The following is a 21,951-nucleotide window of genomic DNA, read 5'->3' on the forward strand; positions in this document are numbered from 1 at the left end:
TTTTCCAGAGTGGCTGTACCAACTTGCATTCCCACCAACAATGTAGGAGGGATCCCCTTTCTCCACATCCTCTCCAACAATTGTTGTTTCTTGCCTTGTCTATTTTTGCCATTAATTTCGGTAATTTCTTTTAAAATGTCAACAAAAGCATTTCAGACTATCCAGTTGAACAGAGAATTTATTTATTTACATTGGAGAGGAGAAACATGCCATAAGTTTAAGTGTATGTACATGCACGTATAAAAGAGCATAGATATTTTTTTCACAAATATATAAAGAGCTTTATTTCACAAGACCAATTTTCTTCTGTTTCATTTGTCAATAATCTCCACATTTTGACTATAAGAACTTCTGCTTTATCAAGGACCATGGCAACATCATCTGAAATAATTCAAACTAAGCAATAACCTTAGAATAAATGAAATCAACTCGTGTAGCCCCTTTTTTGCCTGTGTATTCTATGATTTTCTTATTAATCCATGGTCTAATTCGTCATTCTGTCAATAGAAATCCACAGTAGACCAATCCAGGAGATAAGCAAAGAGCTCAGGTTTGGCTGTAGGGATTTTCTCGATGAGACTCTTAACGTGTTTGTGCTTCTCTTCAGTGTTTACAGGGCCTTCGGCAGCGTTTTTATCATCCTCACAGTAATCCAGGGGAACCAGTTTCCTTTTTCATGGTATATCATCACTGTCTTCATCCTCAGATTTGTTAAGAACACTATCTACCAGAAGTTTCTTTCCCTTCACAGAATGAGGCTGACCAGGACTATTAGAAACACCCCATTTAAGACTTAGTGCTGTTTTTGGTCTATGCTCTCCAGGTTGTTGTTGGTCTGGAGGATTTTCATGAGGAATAATAACACCACAGGGAGACACCTCCCCCGGAGTGTTGGGGGTTGCATGGCCACTGGCAGAGGAAACAGATGGAGCAGAGCCGACGGCCTCAGAGTTGCTTTGAGACAGGCCTTTGCTCTGGCTCTTCCTCTTCCGTGGGTTCCTCTCATTTTCTTCTTTTTCTTGCTTTTCTTCTTCCTCATCCTCTGGTTCTGGTTCTTGCTTTACCTGTACTTGTCCACATCCTCTCAGCCTCTGGAGCTCTGCATCTGGATCCAGAAGGTGCTGCCTGATCTCTAGTCCTTCCTTCTCTCTCCTCAGTCCATTCATCTGCTTCTGTTTCCTTTTCCCTGTCGTGCACCCATTTCTGAAGAACACTTCCTCTGTGATATTTGGGGTCATCTCTATCGTCAGAATCTTCTAAGATTTCTTTTAGTCATTTAGCTTCTTTTGCCCTTTCTCTTCTCTCTTCTTTTTCAGCCTCCTTCTCGTACTCCCAGGTTTTCTTCTGGTCTCTGCTTTCCCAGTTCTGAAGGTGCTCTTAGTAAGAAGCTTCTTTCTCTCAGAGTTTTCATTCAGGTTTTCTTTGTTCATCTACATCTTCTTCATCCTTTTCATACTCCTGCTTCTTGTCTTCTCCACCCCCCCATTCACATTCTTTCTCGTCCTCATTCCTTTTCGTGATCTCTGCTCTTTCCTCTCGATCAACTGCCATCCTTACTGTGATCTGAGCTCCTTTCCTAGTTGCAGTCCCGATCCCTTTGCCATTGTCCTTCCTGCTCCCATTCCTTCTTTCGTTCACGTTCTCTCCCTTTCTCATTCCCATTCTCACCTTTCTTGTTCCCACTTACATCCCTTCTCTCTTTCTGTCCTTTATCGATTTCCTGTCTTTTTCCGTTTCCTTGTTGCCTTTCTCTCAGTTTCTTGTGTGTGTCTCTGAATTTGCTGATTTCTTAGGATATCAGGTCTTTTTTGTCTTCTTCCATTTTTATAGCAATTATATCCTCCTTAGTGGTAAGTGGATAATTGACCAGTGGAGCTGCTAGAAGTGTGTGGAAACTGTCCTCCTTCTTTACTTCTTCCTGGGGTGAGAGTCAGATTCTTGGGAAGGGGCATTGAGTTCACTGGAGTATTCATGTATTAAAACTTCAAAGGCCCCTTTGATCATCTGATCTTTTTTGTTTCTACATCCGAGGCTTCTTATCATTAGTGACGGTTTCTGGCCTGGCATTCCCATTAGAAGCTTTCTTCTTTGCTTTCCATTCCCCCCGTTGTGCCTTCATCCTTACATCAACTTTAACAAGGAGCGTCTGCTCTCCATTCTGCAGGTCGTGCCATAACCTAAGTGCACAGGGGTAGATTCAGGCTCCTTATACCCACAGAATCCAAAGGCTTGAAATTTTCCAGGTGCACCTTGTACCCTTCCAGCTCAAAACCAAGCCACATTTAGCAAGGAGTTACCTTATAAGCATGTCTGAAGCTTTCTCAGAAATATTACTAACAAAGTTATAGTAGTAGGACCACAGTTTTCATCATTTTCCTTAGTCTCTAAGCCTGGATTATTCTTTCTTTTTCCCAAATGCTTTCCAACCATAGACTAAGACAGTTGGAGCTGCAGCCATAATGCTCATTGGTACAGGAATCGTTGAGATCGCTGGAGCTACAGGTGGAGGAGTCAGGAAACCCTGGGGGTCAGATCCCTGATGGGAGTGCTGGGATTCCCATGCGAGGGTGATTCAAATGAGGGAGGAAAGACATTCTTTTTTTTTCTTTTTTTTAAAGATTTTATTTATTCATTTGACAGAGAGAGAGACAGGCAGCGAGAGAGGGAACACAAGGAGGGGGAGTGCGAGAGGAAGAAGCAGGCTCCTAGCAGAGGAGCCTGATGTGGGGCTCGATCCCATAACGCCGGGATCACGCCCTGAGCCGAAGGCAGACGCTTAGCGACTGAGCCACCCAGGCGCCCCAGGAAAGACATTCTTAGGCAGAGGTCTGCCACTGAGGAAATGGTACTGTCTTCACAGCCTTCTGGGCTCCACCAGTTCCAGGTTTCTGCATGCTGCTTACCACGGGACTAGTTCCAAAGTGCCTCCTCACACGGGCCACAAACACAACCACACTGTGCAGGGAGCTTCTGGAGCATCGGTATTCAAAGGAGCAGGCCCAAGTGCAGGAAGAATGAGCCACATGGCTATGGATGGTGGGTGGTATACATCCAGACCCTGTATGTTGATGTCAGTAACCTTGGCATTTTTTTTTTCCTCTTAGGTCAAAGAAAATGGCATCAGACTATGATTTTGAATTGCTTTCCCTCCTTTTCTTCATGATCTGATATTTTAAAATATGGAGAAAAAGGTGTTTATATCCAATAAGTACTGTGATGAGCTTAGCAGCAACTTTCAAATGCTAACTTTTCTCAGTGGTTACATTTGGGTTTTTTTACGGTTTTACTTATTTTTAAGTAATCTCTATATCCAACATAGGGCTCAAACTCACAACCCAGAGCTCAAGAGTCACATGCTCTACCAACTGAGCCAGCTAGGCGTCCTTCAGTTGTTATTTTAACAAAATTCTGTCAGTCAACATACTACTAGTAATCAGCCTTACATATTGTTTAAAATAGTCCTTGAAGGGAACAAAAAAATCAAAATATGCAATCTCTTTTTTAAAGATTTAATATATTTGGGTTTGTGACAATATTTTGTGCCTTATTTTAAAAGGTTGCATGGATATATGGATATATAAATATATGTGGTTGATAATTAAATTTGTTTTCAGACTTCCCCCAAATGCCTTGAAATAATAGGTGACAATATGAAATGTTACCAAATCAGAGTTCAGTCATGTCCCTTGGAAAGTTACTTAACTTTTCGGGCTTCATCTGCCTTATTTATATGAATGGTGATACCTATTTTATAAGCTTGTGTAAGATTACATTATATGAAAAGCGACGAGCATAGTGTTTCATTCACAATAATGCTTAATAAGTGTTCTCATTCTTTTTCCTTCTGAGAATAATACTGTCTAAATCAAATAGTGCAGCATGTTTGGTACAACAAAGCATTTGACCACATGTTTATTTTTTCATTCCCTGAACAGACTTATGAGGAAAGCAGCTATGCTCTCATTTTTATTTTATAACTAGTAAATGTAAACATGACTAGCGTTATTTTTATATAACTTGAAACTAAAGCTTTCAAAACCAGAACAAGACAAAAATCACTCACCCTAGCCTCCTCTTCCTGTCTGGTTTAAACCTAATTGATGGTCATGATGACATCTGGGCCTTTCCCAGTATCTTCTCAGCTTTCTGCCTCTGCTTCTCTCCTCTTCCATCCAGACATATATCCTCCCCATTGTCCCTTAGATACTCCTCATGTTTTACTGCCTTCTTGATGTTCCTACTCTCCCTCATCTGAGCCTATCAAAATCGGACTCATTTTTCAAAGCCTGTACCTTGTATAGTTGTCAGAGTGTTGTCCACTCTCAGGGGAGTCCCCACAAAAGAGGACCCACATGGTCAAACCTATTTGCATCATGCTAAGACATCAGCTTCCTTTTTCACTGTGCTGACATTCATCCTGATGGTGCAAGTGCGGGTCAACCTGCTGGCACCTTACTGAACATGATTCAAAGTAGTGGCCCAGGCACCTGGCAGTAGAAAAAGCCAGTTTTACTTAAAAATGTCCTTGAAAAAGACAGTACAAATTACTAACTTGATTAATCTGGGCCTTTAAGAACATATCTTTTTCATATGCTGTGAGACTAAATGGGGAGTACACAAAAAGCACTTGTGCAATTGACTTGTGAGCTGAACAAACCACTTTTTTCATGGAATTCATTTTTGCGTGAAAGAACAAACTGTGCGTATTCAGACTTGAATATTTGGCATCCATTTTCTCGAAAATTAACCAAGTGAGTCACATCCAGGAAAATAACTGACAGTGTTTTTGCCAATGATAAAATTCAAGTCTTCAAGCAAAAATAAGAATTCTGGAAAATGTATCAGCCACTGTGAGTATGACCTCTTCCCCAATACTTAAAGGCTTTCCTGATGAGACTGGTGGTGATATGAACAAGTGATTTTTTCCCCATCCTATTATATAATGAAATGTGAAAATATTTGGAAGATCTGTATAGTTCAGCAAATCAGCATTGCTAAATGACCGATGAATGATATTACAAAACTATGCATTTAAAATGCAAGATAGACCAATGGATTTTAATGAAACAGAATACTAAATGTTCATTGATATGATTTCAGTTTCCACAGTACAACTAACTTTTAAGAAACTAGCACTTTTCAAGTTGTGATGTAGTATTGAAGAAGAGCCACAGATATCTGAAAGGACTCTTCCCTTTTCCAACTACATGTCTGCATGAGGCTGAATTTTCTTCTAAGGCTTCAACCAAAACAAGATCCCAAGAGCAAATGCATCAGTAGATAGATGAGAATCCAGATGTCTTCTATTAAGTCAGAGATTAAAGAGATTCGCAGACACATAAAATGCCACTCTTCTCACTATCTTTGTTTTGGAAAATAATCGTTTTCATTAAAATGTGATAACATGTAGTGGGTTTATTATTTTTAATAGTCTAATAATAATCTCTGTTAATTTCTAATATAAATATCAATAGATAGAACTGCAAAAACCAAGCTGTTTGGGGTTCACATAATTTTTTTTTTTAAGATTTTATTTATTTATTTGACAGAGATAGAGACAGCCAGCGAGAGAAGGAACACAGGCAGGGGGAGTGGGAGAGGAAGAAGCAGGCTCACAGCAGAGGAGCCTGATGTGGGGCTCGATCCCAGAACGCCGGGATCACACCCTGAGCCGAAGGCAGACACTTAACCGCTGTGCCACACAGGCGCCCCTGGGGTTCACATAATTTTTAAGAGTGAAAAAGGGTCTTGAGACCAAAAAACTTGAGAACCATTATACAAATCCTTTGTACCCTCTTTACGCACATGCCACCCTGGCCTAAAGATGTGATTTCTCCCCCTTTGATCTGCTTTCAGACTTTCTACTTCTCATATAATACCTTGTATTACAATTATTTGTGTGCTTAGTGTATTCATCTTAAAGATTAGATTTAGAGCTCTAAAGTCTTGAATGATGTCTCAGTGGTATAGGGGGAACTGTCTGGGACAGCTGTGCCACTAACTTCCTGGGGTAATGTGGGTAAGCCACTGTGTCTTTGGGCCCATGTATTAAATGAGAGTTGGATTTAATCATGTTTTCCTTCTAACCAGAAAACGGTATTGAATATCGTTCCTCTTAAAAGAACTTGTGGATTCAGTGTTATACCATCCATACACTGAGAGGTAAGGTACTTGTCGTGGGGAAGCACCCAGATTTTGGGGTCAGAGAGACGTGAGTTTCCAAAAGACAATATCTGCACCCTCTTAGAGCTTTCAGTCAGTAGGGGAAAGAAGTGAACCACTTACTATTGAGACCATGAGTGCTCTCAGAAGTAAACGGGGTCCTTACAGGGAGCAGGCATCTAAATCAGGTTGGGAGAAAAGAAGGTTCTTTCTCCCTGTAGAAGATGATTCTTAAGTTGTCTTAATGTTTTAGAAGAATGACAAGTAAATTGATTTGGCTTGCTTTTCTGTAGTGAATCTGGAGGAATGGAGTGGTAAGACCTGAGGCTGCCCAGGCAAGTAGGACTGAATTAGGAAACCTGGCCCATATCTCCCTTAGAATAGAAATTGAGCTAACAGGAAGAAGCAGTTGAAAGAGAAGGCTGACACTTTCTCTGAGTGACATGAATGTGTGTGGTGTTCACCATTACTCTCTTTCCTCCCTCCAGGAGAACCACATATCCTCACCTGTTGAACTCAGGGGATTAAGAATGACATCCACACTCTGAGAATGAAAGGATGCCAAGGAGGCATTCCCAAGAAAGCCATGTTCAGTTAAGGCAGAGGGAGGGCATGTGGAGTTTCACCATAGAGCAGGTGTTCCAGAAGGCATGGTGAACAAAGTTGGCCAAGAGAGAAGACGGGGGAGCTGGGGATGGCAGTAGATGGGTAAGAAGAATGGAGCAGTATTGAGATGAGAGCCTGGAAGAACTTACATTTCAGCCAAAAAACAATAGGAATCGGGGGATTGGATCTAACTGAAACTCTGGTTCCGACTAGAAACAAGGCAGTTTCCATGTATGACATAGTCTCAGGGCTATGATTGGTGACCCAGGCTGTTGGACTGTTTGCTGTATCAGGGTCTGCCGTCTACACCCGTTTATCTCAGTTTTGAATAGTATTGATTCTAATAAAATCCAGATTGTTAGGAAACTTCAAAGCTTATCTCTGGCTAGGGAAGTACAAGGTACCCAAGGAAAAAAATGGGTTGAAACATAGTCATTGTCCTCAGAAGGCCATTATATGCACTCTAAATACTAACGAGTAAAGCCTAAGGACCAACCATTTCTATCAAGAATTTGTTCATTAGGACACCTGGGTGGCTCAGTCGGTTGGGCATCTGCCTTTGCCTCAGGTCATGATCCCGGGGTCCTGGGATTAAGCCCCACATGGAGCTCCCTGCTCAGCGGGGAGCCTGCTTCTTCCTCTCCCTCTGCCTGCCGCTTCCGCTGCTTGTGCACGTGCTCTTGCTCTCTCTCTCACTTGCTCTGTCAAATAAATAAAATCTTAAAAAAAAAAAAAAAGAATTTGTTCATTAGAACAAGTTGTTATCAGGGAGCTGAGAGGATTCAGACAGATAAAGAAGGCTTCAGTTTGCTAGAGATCAATACCAGAAGAAAGGCAAGAAGAATGAACCCATGAGATAGTTTCATCATTATTCTTACTTATGGTTGAGGAAACTGAGGCACAAAGAACTTGCCCAAAGTCACATGGTTTGTAAATAGCAGATCAGGATGCAAACCTAGATCAACCCAACTGCATCTGTGTGTAGTAGAGGAAAAGGAGAAGTTGCTTTCCACAGGAACTAGAGCAGAACCTCATTGAGTAATCCAGGGCTTTTCACCCTGGTATTCCCCAGTAGAGCCCTAATGGACTAAGAGATGAATACCCCAGGCTATGAGAATGTAGGATCCCACTTTTACCAGAATAATACTTTGAGATATTTTCCATAATTTTGTTTAGAGGAAGCAAGATACAGTGAGTGCCTGGATGTAGGTAGGTTTCTGGTCGTCACCCAATGCTGATGGGCAGGTGGTAGCTTCCAGGAACAATATGAGGAAGAGGCCAGGTTAGGCACAACAGGAAAGCATTCCATAGTCCACTAGTCAAGTCTGCCATGGGCTCAGGGATGAGGAATGAGAGACAACGATGGATATGACGACCCTGGGTTCTTGTCTTAGCTCAGTGGTTCTCAACTCTGGCTTCAAAGTGAGTCACCTGGGAGCTTTAAAAAGTGCTAGTACCCAGGCCCAAGGCCCAGAAATTCTTATTAGTCCATCTGCAGTGTGGCCTGAGCATCAGTATTTTTTTTTTTTTGAACTCTTAAGTTATTCCAGTGTGCAGTCAGGATTGATATCTACTAATAGCAATGGGCTCTTGGGCACATCACATTCCTCTTTGGGCTTACTGTCCTCATCTGTTTAAAAAAAAATAGTTATTTGGGGCGCCTGGGTGGCACAGCAGTTAAGCGTCTGCCTTCGGCTCAGGGCGTGATCCCGGCGTTATGGGATCGAGCCCCACATCAGGCTCCTCCGCTAAGAGCCTGCTTCTTCCTCTCCCACTCCCCCTGCTTGTGTTCCCTCTCTCGCTGGCTGTCTCTATCTCTGTCAAATAAATAAATAAAATCTTTTTTAAAAAAAAGTTATTTGTTAAAAGCTCTAACTGCCAGTATAAAAATATGAGCTTACAGTAGGTAATTTTTTTTTTAAGATTTTACACGCCCTGAGCCGAAGGCAGGCGCTTAACTGCTGTGCCACCCAGGTGCCCCTACAGTAGGTAATTTTTAACGTCCCTTCTAGGATTAAACACTTTCATGAGTCTTCTTCATGATGTAATCATTCTAAAATAATTATTTCATTTAGGGCTCAGAATATATTATTGTTAGTGTTTCTTAGTCCCTGGAAACAGCTTGGTGTCAATGCTGGGGTCAAGGTTTGAGTCCCATAATAACCTATTCGCCTTACATGGGAAAGAATTGCAACCTCCAAATGTAAATGATGCAAATCCTTCCCACGAGGAGAAGCATCTCAGAGCACGTGGCTCTCCAGAAAGTCTGTCACCAGCACCGTCTTCCCCTGCAAAAAGCACCACTTACTAATAATATCAAGTAGAAATCAGGACTCTAGAAAGTAGATTGAAAACAATTTTAAGGCAATAGAGAAATCGTACATAACTTAGGAGCCATTGTAAGTTCTTATATTAAAGATTGTTTTAAGATTTATTTATTTAAGGCGGGGGGCAGCAGAGGGAGAGAATCTTAAAGCAGAAGCCCCTCTGAGCGGGGAGCCTGACGTGGGGCTTGATCTCACAACCCATGAAATCATCACCTGATCCGAAACCGAGTCAGACACTTAACCGACTGAGCCACCCAGGTGCCCCAAAGATTGTTTTTAATTGACATCCACAAGATGTGTAAGGAAAATTATAAAAGATTTGCTCTCAAACAACATAATTTTTTTTTTACATTTTTTATTGAAGGATGGGGGATTAAACAAGATTTTTCTCCGGTAGATTGAGGCATATCATATTACAATCATCTCCCACCTCAACATCTGGTGCCTGGAAGGACCCAGAAAACACCTTCGAAGTCCCTTCTCTCTGGCCTTGGTTTCCTTCCACCGCTTACTATTCGCTCAAGACTACTGGGGCTTCTTCGCACTCAGCTTTTATGGAAGAACACTGGATATTTAATTACCAGCACAAATTTATTCTGAAATATCCCAGGTCTAGTAATAAACCCAGGGACTGAGAAGGAAAAGATTTGCATGACCCCACCTACAGAGGCATAGATGTGTACGCTGACTAGAAGCTCAGCACCGGGTCCTCAGTGAAGGAGCCCCATGCCCCTGATTGCCTTTGCCCCTGATAATCAGCAGGGTTGGGCCCTAAATAAGTTGCTACGGTAGGTGAGGTGAGGAGCACAGACCTGGAGTCAGACTGCCTGGATGTGAATCCGGACTCTCCAACTTCAGGGCACGTGATGTTCTCCAAGTCACTTACCCTCCCTGAGCCTCTTCTCCCCCACCAGTGGAACAGAGATTGCAAGAACGCCAGCCTCACAGAACTGGTGGGAGGAAACGAATGAAATAATCCATGGAAAGCATTTAACGTGACACCTGGCTCATAGTAAGTGCTTAGTAAGTGCGAATTCTCTGCAAAGTTCTGTCAGTATAAAAGTGCCTACCTTAAAGACGACTTCCTGCCACAATCCTAGATGGGTTTTCTCCTCCGACATTCTTCCTATTTTGCCTTAAAGGTGTTCCACTACCAGCAAGCATCATGTCACATGCAGACCCAAAACGACCCATTTAAAAGGAGCTTCAAATCGCAGGTGTATTTCACTTAAAGGGCCCACCTGCGCTGTGCTCCTTGTGTGGCCAGCAGGCCCAGAGTTGCTGGTCGTCACACAGGAGCAGAGTGGGTCAAACGTGGGTTATTTCTTAAGGAACTATAATAATCAGTCTTTTACATTAAGTGTCTGACTCTGGTGAATACCAAACGACAAAATGCAGACACCTACAGGCAGAATCGGTACGTTTAGGCCCTTCGCAACCTAGTGAAATTCAACCCAGGACACCCCGCGTTCGCTCATCTTTGGTTATATCATGTCCAAAATGGAAACTTCATCTATGTGTCCGTACTTGAGCTAGAGACATGCACTTCTCCCAGGCAGAGAGTATGGAAAGCACTTTGCCTAAACTTTCGCTTCTAGAGTTTAAAAATTCTTACTGTGATTTCGGGTCAGCTGTTGAGTCATCCAATCACATTCTGAGCCCAACTCCGCGGTCCCTGAGGCCTGAGGGACCCAGCGAAGGAAGGAGGTCCTGAAGAACTCTTTACAGAGCGACAGCTAGTTACAGTGGAGAAGAAAGACACGAATTTTGCTCCCAGGACTTAAGGATTTAAAAAGACCCATCGTTCTGAGCCCTAACAGACTTGATGAAACTAAGTAAGTTGGGAATCTGGCCCATAGGGGGCAGACCTGCACTGAGCACGGATAAAATTTCTTTGTTGGGCTGTGATCTGGGAAGAGCACCCGTAACACTGTTGTAAAACATCGTCCGTCCCATTTTCCGTCAGTGCGCCTGCTGTGGTGGAGTTCCGTGTTTCTTCTCTGGCCAAAAATAGAAATCATCCGTCGTCGAAACCATCTGTCTGATTTTAGGAGAAAAGGAGAGTCACCAAACACGAGATCCCTTTTACCAAAGACGCGGAACCACCCCCTCCACGCGGAAGCACTTGTCTTCTGGGGCTTATGGCCCCGCGTCTGGAAGACAATCCGAACAGTTTCAGTAACTCCCTTCCAAAAACTAACTCCTTAAGGACTTCAGGGACTCTAAGTGGACCTAAAATTCAAGAGGAGCCATAAAAGGACTCCTCACCTCCAACAAAAGATGGGAAATCAGGGAGCCGAGCTTGGCAGAGACAATTGGGGAAGCCACCGGGGTGAGAGTTTGTGCTGACAGGCGTTCTGAGACCAGGAAACCATATCTCCATGACCTTAGAGCATGATTATTCAGCACAAATATTCCCAGAATACAGTGATTGGGTTTTATTTTTAATTTTGTTTATTTAAATGTACAAAAAAAAACAAAAGAAAAAAATCATTTCATAACTCTTTTTTTGTGCATTGAAATACTACAATATATAAAAATGCAGAAATCCTTCGACTATCCCAAGAGGGAAACACTGTTCATTTGGTGCCCATCCTTCTGGATGGGTGGATGAGACATTTACTAAAATTTTTTTCTTTCCTTAGCAAAGAAAATGATGGAGTCCCATTAGCTGCCTGGGCAACCTCAAGCCCACCATGTGCAGAGGAGGGAGCTCAGTGGGGCCCACCATCTCCCCACAGGGCCTCCTGGCAAAGAGAGCCGCCTCTGCCTCCACGTGCCACGCCTCACAGTCAGAAAATGAATGCTCAAAACAAGGTCACAAAAATTCTGATATCATTTAAACCATTACATTAAGCAAATTACTTATGAACACAAAAGTACAAGCCACATAAAGTTACAGAAATTAATTGCATATATATTATATGTAATATGTAATATATTGTATGTTATATGTGTATATTTTTTACAGTGTATTATAAGCACTGTAGATGCTATAAATTGTATGTATATATATTTATTTATATAGGTATTTATATATGTGTGTATATATATACATATATATGTATTTTTTTTATTTTTTATTTTTAAACAGGGCAGTATAAGCAGTAGGTTCTGTGGGGCTTGAACAGCATCTCTAACCCCCTGCTGTTCTCCTACCTGTGAGCTGCTGCTGCTGTGCTCAAACTATCATAAGAGCTGGAGGCCAGGAGCTGCCAGTTTTAAGGGACAGGATGCCTTTCAGTCCTGCCCCCGTATCTCTGTGCCTGTATTTATTGCTATAATATCAAGACCTAAACCTGAGTCCTTGGTAAATGTTCCCCCTGGGCTTCCTGTCTTCCCATCCCTTAACAGACCTTGTGCCCAAGGGTCCACGTCCATCATCCAGCCCCACACACAAGCCTGGGTGCACCACTGTCACCCCACATCAGGTCTGTGTTCTTGCAGACCTTTGCTGCCCCCTGGCCACTGACAGAACCTTTGCTGCCCCCTGGCCACTGCCCCTTTGCTGCCCCCTGGCCTTTGCTGCCCCCTGGCCACTGACAGAACCACAGCAACCACGATGACTACACTTCAAAGGTGAGGGCCTTCCCTGCTCTCTCAGAGGTGAGGGACAGCAACCTCCCTAGGGTCACGGTCACCAGCCCAGGTTTTCAGCTCTGCAGGTGTCCACTGCCCATGAAGGAGTCTGCTGCATCAGGAGGGCATTAGAGGGTCCGCCAGGGAGACTCGGAAGTGCAGGGTGAGAGTGGCAGGAAGCCCGTCACAGCAGTTAGCTAAATCATCACGTGCTGGCTCATCCACTTACCCTCAAGGAGCACCAGCGACAGGCAGGAAGGAACTGTGAAAGTCCTTGCCAGATACTCTATGTCCCAAGGTCTCTGCAGTGGTTAAGCTTGCATGTCCTGCAGGTACATGTATTGTTCCCTGATTATTATAAGCTGCGTCTTTTCTGGACAGGGGCAGGGCCTTAGGACAGGCTGCAAGGAGAGAAGACAGCATCTCAGAATGAGAGCATCAGAACTGGAAAGAACATCAGACTAGATCATTCATCCAGCCCCTTCCTTTTACACACAAGTCACACTCAGAAAGTTGAAGCGACACACCTACAGACACACAGATAATGGCGTCAGGATCTTTTTTAGATGAGAGGAGTCTGGAAATTATCAAGTCCAGCCAGAGACAGGTAGGCGCTTGGGAAAGAGTATCTTCAAGGCCCTACCCCTCCCTTTGGCCTAATTCTCTTAACTTTTACTTTGTCACATGTGTGACCGGCCCAGGCCAGATCTCTCCGGGTGGTCCCCTCTTTCCACCTCCCCTCCCTCAACAAGACAAACTGCTCCTGTCCATACTATCATGGCCTCCCCCCCCCCGAAACCAGCTCCCCAAGTTGAAAAACAAACTGATAAATAAATGGCTCCCACCCCAGCTGTTAAAAGCTGATAATGGCTCTGAGTGGTTCTGCACTCATGGATATTCTTTTTTTTAACTTAATTTTTGAAAAGTCTCAATTTATGTGGCTCAAAATTCAAACCGTATAAAAATCCTCATTCCCCACCTGCCTTTCATTGAACCAATTCCCATCCCAACTCCACAGGTAATCATTTTTATTAGTTTCTTGTGTATCTTTTCAGAGTTTCTTTATACTTATATAAGCAGATAGAGATATATATATTCACAGAAAATTCTTAAGAGTTCTCAGAACTATAAGCCAAAGAAATCTTGACGGTAGAACTTTAGGCACTCTAAATATCTCATTGGACGACAGTTCTTTTCCAGAGCCCCTTTTAGCAATGACCTGTAAGGGGCTGCTTTCTCGTAGTCTGAGTTCCCCGCTCTAATGAAAATTAGTTCCAACAGGATTCTGTAACAAGATCATCACCCAGAAAGAACCACAGCCCACTGCCTCATCTTCAAGTCTGAAAGGAAGAAGGGGTGGGGTTGGAAAAGCTCTGGGACCCCTTTTTTCATATCTAGATTCGTTAGTTATACATTCCTATGGGCCAGGCACTGAACCAGGCCCTGAGGACGCAGACATAGTCCCTGCACTCATGGCAAAAGGAAGACAACATAGACCAAGGTTATCGTTTATATTATTCCAACTGCAAATGACAGCAAATCCACCCAAACAGGTCTGTGTTTAAAAAGAGAATTGTAGAAGAAAGGGGGTGGGGTAAACAGAAGGGGGAATGAACCACGAGAGACTATGGACTCTGGGAAACAAACTGAGGGCTTCAGAGGGGAGGGGAGTGGGGAATTGGGATAGGCTGGTGATGGGTATTAAGGAGGGCACGTATTGCATGGTGCACTGGGTGTTACACTCAAGTAATGAATCATGGAACTTTACATCAAAAACTAGGGATGTACTGTATGGTGACTAACATAATATAAAAAAATCATTAAAAAAATAAATAAAAAATAAAAAGAGAATTGAAGGCGCTTGGGTGGCTCAGTCGGTTAAGCATCTGCCTTTGGCTCAGGTCATGATCCCAGGTTCCTGGGATAGAGTCTGGAATCGGGCTTCCTGCTCAGTGGGGAGCCTGCTTCTCCCCCTGCCTAATGCTTTGCCTGCTTGTGGGTGCTCTCTCTCTGTCAAGTAATAAATAAAATCTTCAAATAAATAAGAGAATTGACTGGCTCCTATAACTGCAGCCTGCAAGGATAGAGTTGGCTTTAGGTACAGCTTGATCCAAAGCTTAAATGCTGTCATGAGGAGCCATCCCTTGCCTTTGCTCCCTCTTGGTTAGTTTAATTCTCAGGCAAGTCATGGTGGCCCAGGCAACTTGCAGCTCATATCATTACCAACTTAGGCCATTAGAAGTGAGTGAATCAACGATCCCAGAAACTCAAACTAATATTCGGGGATTGAGTGCCCTTAGCCCTGATTGGCTTATTTAGATCACCTGCCCATTCCTGAGCCCAATCACTGAAGCCAAGGGGGATGGACTCTACTGATTAGTGTAGACTAGGTCACATGCTCCCCCATGGTAGGGGTCAACTTTACCCACAGCACATAGGTTGAGAGAGAAGGAGGGGTTGTACCCCAAAATAAAACATAGGTGCAGTGGCTAATACATACAAAATAGGCTGCTAGGCCACAAAAATAGGGACTATCCGCCCCATCCATGTAATTACTAGTGAGGAGAATATTTCAAAGGGGAACTACAAGGGGCCATGGGTCACCTGCCCCAGGGTAAGGCAGCGGGGATGTGTTCCCCAAGGAAGGAGCAGGCCTCAGCCAAGTGAAGGTTGTGGGTTCATAATCTTAGGAGGGAAAACCCGCAGGAAGGCCCAGAGACGGGAGAGAACAAGACCTTTGGAGGAACTTAAAGATCTGCAGTATGACTGCGACTCAGAGAGCAGGCCTGAGGAATGGCAGAGACCAAGGGAGTGTTGAGTGTCACCTGTCACAGTAGCTGGGGACCCAGTGGTAGGTGAGGATGAGGCTTAAATCTGACCAGGCCCCTTCCCTGCTTAAAACACAGTCCCTGGTTCAACATGGCCTTCAGTGCCCTGTCCACTCTCCAGCCTCTGGTCTCTCCCACCCTTGGCTTCTCCCTGCACTGCTGGCACCACACCCCCCAACTCAGATGAGCATTCAGAAGGGAATGGGTCCACGTGCAGACACCAGCCAAAGACCAGTCCTCGGCACCTGCTGTCTAGTGGAGCACCTGGCCTCCCTGTACTCGCCATGGCTGCCTCTCCACTGGACACCCAGTGAGCTGAGGCCAGAACAGGGGCTTTCACAGGGTCTGGGGTCAAGAACAAACCCTGGGGGCAGCAGGGGTGAGCAGAGACCTTTCAGAGCAAGGAGAGGGCACCACAGGCTCAAAAAGGATGGTTCCTGAGCTCTATCCATGGCCTCTGAAAGCTGCTGAGAGCTGATCCAGACTCCAGCTTTGAACTTCTTGAGAAATTTTTCATAACTTCTTTCGAGAGAGAGCCATGGGAAATGCAACTTCTTCAGGGTCACGTGTACCGGAAGGTGGAGAAAACAAGACACGTGAGGGTCAGGATTACATTTAATGCCCAAAACCACTTACCTTAGGTTCTGGGCGGAATTTTCTCCCTGCTTCCTCTCTGGCTTTTGACCTTTCTGACATATATCTAAGCTGCCCAGTTTATACATGTATTTTTAATTATAAGTTGCCTCCATTACTTTCTGGAAGTAGATTAATAAATAAATGAAATAAGAATATTGGGAAAGTGGTTTTTTTCTTTTTTCTTTTTTTTTTTTTTTTATTCCACAGAGCCTCCATAGGTGTAAAGTAATTTGCTAGATTAAATCCAGGCCCTCCCATGTTTTAAAGCAGTTCCTTATCTTCTGTCTAGGCCGTCAAAGCGGAATCAGAGCCACCACTGGTGGACGGCCAGCTTCCCCTGTTCGGTGCGTTGCTCACCCCTGCACAGCACACCGTTTCTTCCTGCTGGCCAGACAAGTCCAGCGGCAGCTGCAAGCACACATCTGTGTTTAGCTAACAGACCCGCCAGGCTCACGCCAATCATCTCTTTTATGCAAGGAGACCCAAAGCGTGCATGAAGCCTCACGGGGGCCCCAATGTCCCAAACGCGGTTTATGTGCAGTAATTGCCATCTGCATTTTCTCATTCGTCAGCTAGAAAATTGCGTTCCTCCGGATCTGCTCTTAGAATCTGACCTTACAGATCAACCCTCCAACCCCTGGTGGCAGAATCTTTGGCTACAGCTCCAGACTGGCCCAGGTGCACAGCGACTCTTTCAGTTTTGTACAGTTTATTAAATCTTAATTTTCTATTTCTTGACATTAGGACCATGCGAAGACAGCACAGCGCTTCTCCTTGGCTGACACTACGGCTGTCAGAAAACAAGGGAAGCCCTCTCAGCTGAGGGGAAGGTTTGTGTGGGGCCCAGCCCCTGGTGATGCTGGGAGCCACTCAACTGGGACACCCACCGTATTCCCCAGCACCCGTCAGCCCATTTTCCTCTTTTCTCCAGAGTATCTCGAAGCACATTATGGAGAAGGCCGCCAGCTCTTTCAAGAAGGACTTGATCTGTTCAAATGCCTAAGCATGTTTCTAAAAGGCTAAGGGACTACACCAAGCCTTCTCCTCTCCCCCCAGGACACTGGAGCTGAGCAGAGAGGGGGCAGACACGATTGGCTCTGGGCCTTTCACCGGGCCTCCTTCCCAGAGAGGTGCTCCTCACTGCCAATCGGCCGGCGATTCCAGGCACCTGCTAAGCCTTTTCCTAACCGAGAAACCGGCAAAGAGCCTAACAGCAATCATGGCCCACAGGGAGAAGCGTCAGGATTTGGAATAGCCCCCTTTCATGTTATACCTCACACCACTTAAGGTCTCCTTATAAACAAGCCCCGGGTGATTCACCTCCCACACCCAGGCAGACTCTGACGTGTTTTGCTAGACAAAAGCCCATCCACTCCTGAGACAAAGATGCCCTCCTTCCCCCTCTCCCATGAAAGCAGTTGCTCCTGCCATTGATCATGGCTATACAGCAGAAATTTTCTCCTCCACTTCAGTAAGACTGGTCCAGCAACGGTGAGCGGCCTGCACTGAGGTGGGGAGGGCTGGAGGCAGCCAGGCAGGTTATGAGAACAGGGCAGGGAGCCCTTAGGGAGACGTGTTGGAGAAGCGCCTGCAGCCACGCACCGCCGTGTGTGGTGACAGGACAGGACGGTGCAGACGTCAGCTCAGCTCCGGACTTGTTGGCAATTCGGACTCGCTGCCCCCACCCCAGGCCTGCTGGGTCAGAATCCATCCTGCAGATCACTGGGCGATGAGAACATTTGAGAAGCGCTGATTTCCAGGCAACTGCAAGATTGATTAAATCTAGAGGTGAGTCTCTAGTTCATTTCTTTCCCTCTCCCCCAAGACCCATGAGAATAATAAACATGAGGTATGAAGGTCTTGATGCAAAGTAAACACACCTTCTCTCACTTCATTCCGGTAGCAATCGCGGGAGGCTGGTGCTGCTCTCTCCATTTTACAGATGAAGGGGCTTGGCTTAAGGAAGTGAGACTACTTGTTCAAGGCTACAGACCAAGAACTGGGATTTCACCCCGGGCTGAAACCTGCCTCTTGAGGCAGGAATTCTTGCTTTGGGGGCTGCATCTAGAACAAAGCCCCAAGCCAGAAACATCCCCTCTGTAAATCCAGGCTGGAACTCACTTTAGGAAGCTGGGCTGAGGCTCCCTGGGGCCTGTCTGCAGGGGTGGGGGAATGGGAGGGGCCTGGCGGGGCAGGGCTTTGAGCTGCTCCCAGGAAATAACTGGGCACAAAGTCCCAGCACCCAGGCCCTGTCCAGGCCTGTCCTTCAGCCACAAGTGCCTTCGGAACAAAACAGAGCCCTTTGGGCCTTGGCCTGACTCAGCAGCTTCAGAGGCAGGCTGGGGACACATTACCCCAGATCTCATCGCTGTTCCTGCGAGCTTACTTCACCCCTGAACGCTGCCTTGCCTGAAGCGGCACAGGGTCACAGACCCCCCACGGAGAGACTTCTTTCCAGAAATGCAGCTTAGAGCCCCTGTCTCTGAATCCGGCGCCAGCGGCCTTCCTCCGCCTCATCCGCCCAACTGCCCCAGGCAAAATCAAAGGCTCTGGGCTTTGCAGCCCAGACAGCCTGCAAACTTGAATTGGGCCCATGTTATGTGCCCAGTAACCAGGCCCGATGCTTTTGCCTACTTATCTCCCTTTATCCTTAGCCTATTGATGCGGGCACTGCTCCTCCCATTTCACAGCTGTGAACATGAAGCTGGTGGGTCGTGGAGCTAGGATTTATAAACCTGGGTCCTAACTCCAGATTCAGTATTTAACCACCTAAGAGCTGCAGCTTTCGTAGACATAGTTGTTGAATTTAGCATATTATTTGATAATTATTTAATTGCAAGTGTGTGTGCCTTTTCCACTAGACTGTACACCTCCAGGGGTCCCCATCTTACTCATTCTTGTAACCCAGTGCTTCGAGTGCCCCGAGCCTCATTTATGCTGAATACACTATGCTGAACTTAATTATTCTGCAAACTTTTACCAAGCAAAATACTATGTGCCAGACCTGGTGCGAAAAACAAGAGCTACAAAGATGAAAATGAGGTAACAAAGAGACAAACAAACAAAAAAACACCCTGCGTTAAACAGACAGACACCGCAGTGGAACTGGGGACTTGTAAGGATGGAAGGATTAGCAAAGTTTGGTGGAGACACGAGGAAGGAGGCCAGGAGTCGGCCTGGAGAAAGGGGTTGTGGTGACCGCCGCGGCCCATGCAGAACCTGAGTGAGTTTGGACACAAGAAGGAAATTCACTACAATGGCTAGGACCTTGCAGGGAGGAGAGAGCAGAAGCTGAAGCACGAGGGTCTGAAAGAGCCCTGTTTCGCCAGAGTTTTAGGGGAATAATAAATAGCACTCTGGAGGGAGTGGGCTTTCGAAGGGTCCTCCCCCATAAATTGAATTCCTCCCGCCCAAAACCGTAGACCTCCCCCTTCCCAAAGCAAAGCCCACCCCAGTCACAACCACTGGAAACAGGCCCACATGCATCTTTCTGCAGGACAGGAAGGGAAAGATACCTGGCTGAAAGTGCTGTTCTTTTCTCCCAAGTCAACAAATAGCCCACCCCCAGCCCCAGGAGAGCAGAGGGAGGGGCTTTTTCTTCTATATTCTTCCCTCTGGGGAGTCTAAAATTCCTTCCAGTCCATAGAAACAGAAGACCTTGGGAATAACTGCCCCCCCCCCCCCCGTTCAGAGTGGCTGCCATGGGAAATGCTACAGAGGGGTTGCCTAAGGCCGAACAGGTGGGCAGGTAGCCTGGGGCCACACGCCAGCCACACACAAGGTCTCTGCGCTGTGCAGTGGGCGAGAGCTTGACTCCCGAAGGCGATGGGGAGCCATGAAGAATGGTGAGCAGGATGACGAGAGCACCAGAAGGTCACTCTGGGAGCGGTGGGGGCAACCTGCAACGGGTCACCCCGGAACTGCCTGGGGCAGCAAGGATGAAAAAAAAGAGGGAATGGAGAGGTGTTTGGGAAGTGGCACATAGGGCCAGATGATTAAGTGGGTGTGACGGACAAAAGGAAAGAGGGAGTCAGGTTTCACTGCAGGGTTCTGGCCTGCAGCTGGCTGGGTGATGGTATGGTTCTGGAGGCTGAGAGGAGGGAGCGAGGGTGGCAGGGGAAGAAGAGCTCACTGTGGGACATGCTGGGCTTGAGGTCTGGTATATCAGAAGATGCCCCGGAGGTACGGATGTCAGGAGGGAAAGCTACCTTGGAGGCAGAGACCCAGAGTCAGCCAACTAGGAGAAGGCACGTTTCCCAGACAACAGGAGCCTGGTGTGGAAAATAGCATGACAGTGAGTCACCCAGGACGGGCTTTCTCTGCCTGGATCTCCTCCGGCTCCTAGGAAACTCCAGTGCCTCCCCCACACATCCCGGGAAATCTGGGGACCACCGGGTGGGGGTGTGAGGGGGGTACCTTACATGAACTTACTCATCAACTAGACCTGTGCTGCCCCATGGTAGCCATGGTTTCCCCTGCCTGTTGGGCTCACCGTGGGCCCCCTGGGCTCGGCCATGCCTAGGGCCCTCGAACGGCCATGACACTAGCCCCGACCCACTGGGGCCAGTACCTGCCATCAGGGGCACGCATGTCTGCACTGCAGAGAACAAACGTGCAACAAACAAATGAAGCACGTCCACGATGAGAAGTGGTTTCTCTTAATGGTGTACGGTATGCTGACTAACATAACACAATAAAAAAAATTTTTTTTTTAAAAGTGGTTTCTCTGAAAACAACAGAACCCAGCTCTACCCTCAGCTGGTCCCTTAGCAGGCCAAGCCCTGCCTAGGTCAGGGCTAACTCACTCAGCGCACGCTGCTGCCAACACCAAGACCTCCGCCACCATCACTGGAAATGTCCCCAGCATCTCCACACCCCGGCCCCAGTCCAAACCTGCCTGCCTTCCTACCCCAGGGTTAGCATCTTCCCACAATGCCTGATGTGGGAACCATGAATTTGCTCCAGGAGGAAGGGAAAAACCTAACCCCACCCATGGGGTACAACCTGAAGGCATAGCCCACGTAGGCAAGATCAGTACCCAGAGTCTGGATCGTTCATTCTTATATAATATCACCTCTGGGTCCACCAGTAGCAAATCCTGTTGGCACTACCCTCAAAATCCACGCAAATCCTAACCACTTACCACCTCCGCTGTTCCCAGCCCAGACCCAGCCACCCTTACATCTCGCCTGGCTTAGAGCCTCCTAATTGGTTTTCCCGTTTCTGCCCTTTAGCCTGTTCTTAACACAGCAGCCCCAGTGAGCCTTTCGAATCCGCCAGACCGTGTCACTCCTCTGCTCAAAACCCTCCCTGCCTGCCCACCTCAAAATGAAACCCAAGTCTTTACAAAGCCCTGTGCTATCAGCCTTTGCACAACCACACACACACACACCCCCCCTCGTGATGCTCTGACCTTATCTCTAGGCTGCTGTTCCTTATTCACTCCCTTCGGTCCTCAAGCAAAGGACCTTTTCTGTCCTCTCAGGGCTTTTGCACTTGCTGTCCCCTCCCCTTGGAGTACTGTCCCCTGCACACGGCCGCACATCACCCCTCAATCTTGCCGCACCATCTCAGCGGTTATGCCACCTCAAACGTCAAGCCTCACACACACACTTCCTATCCCTTCACCCTGTGTAATTTTTCTCCTTAGCACTTCTCACAACGTGTCTTTCTTATTTTGCTGTTTATGCCTGTCCGCACGAAGACAGGATTTTGTCTTTTTTGTTCGCTGCTGACCCCCACCTCCCAGGGCTAGAAGACTGCTTGTTAATATGCGTTGGATTAACTCTGTAATCACTCTGTTGATCTGCGAT

At 46.2% G+C, this 21,951-nt stretch overlaps 1 pseudogene; it reads right to left on the reverse strand.

Annotated features, from left to right (window-relative positions):
• Positions 1-282: 282 nt before the first annotated feature.
• Positions 283-2,594, reverse strand: LOC148109452 (RNA-binding protein 25 pseudogene; annotated as a pseudogene).
• Positions 2,595-21,951: the final 19,357 nt, after the last annotated feature.

The sequence above is a fragment of the Ursus americanus genome, chromosome 9 (assembly GCF_024610735.1).
Source record: "Ursus americanus isolate L20-20 chromosome 9, mUrsAme1.1.p, whole genome shotgun sequence".
NCBI lineage: Eukaryota > Metazoa > Chordata > Mammalia > Carnivora > Ursidae > Ursus > Ursus americanus.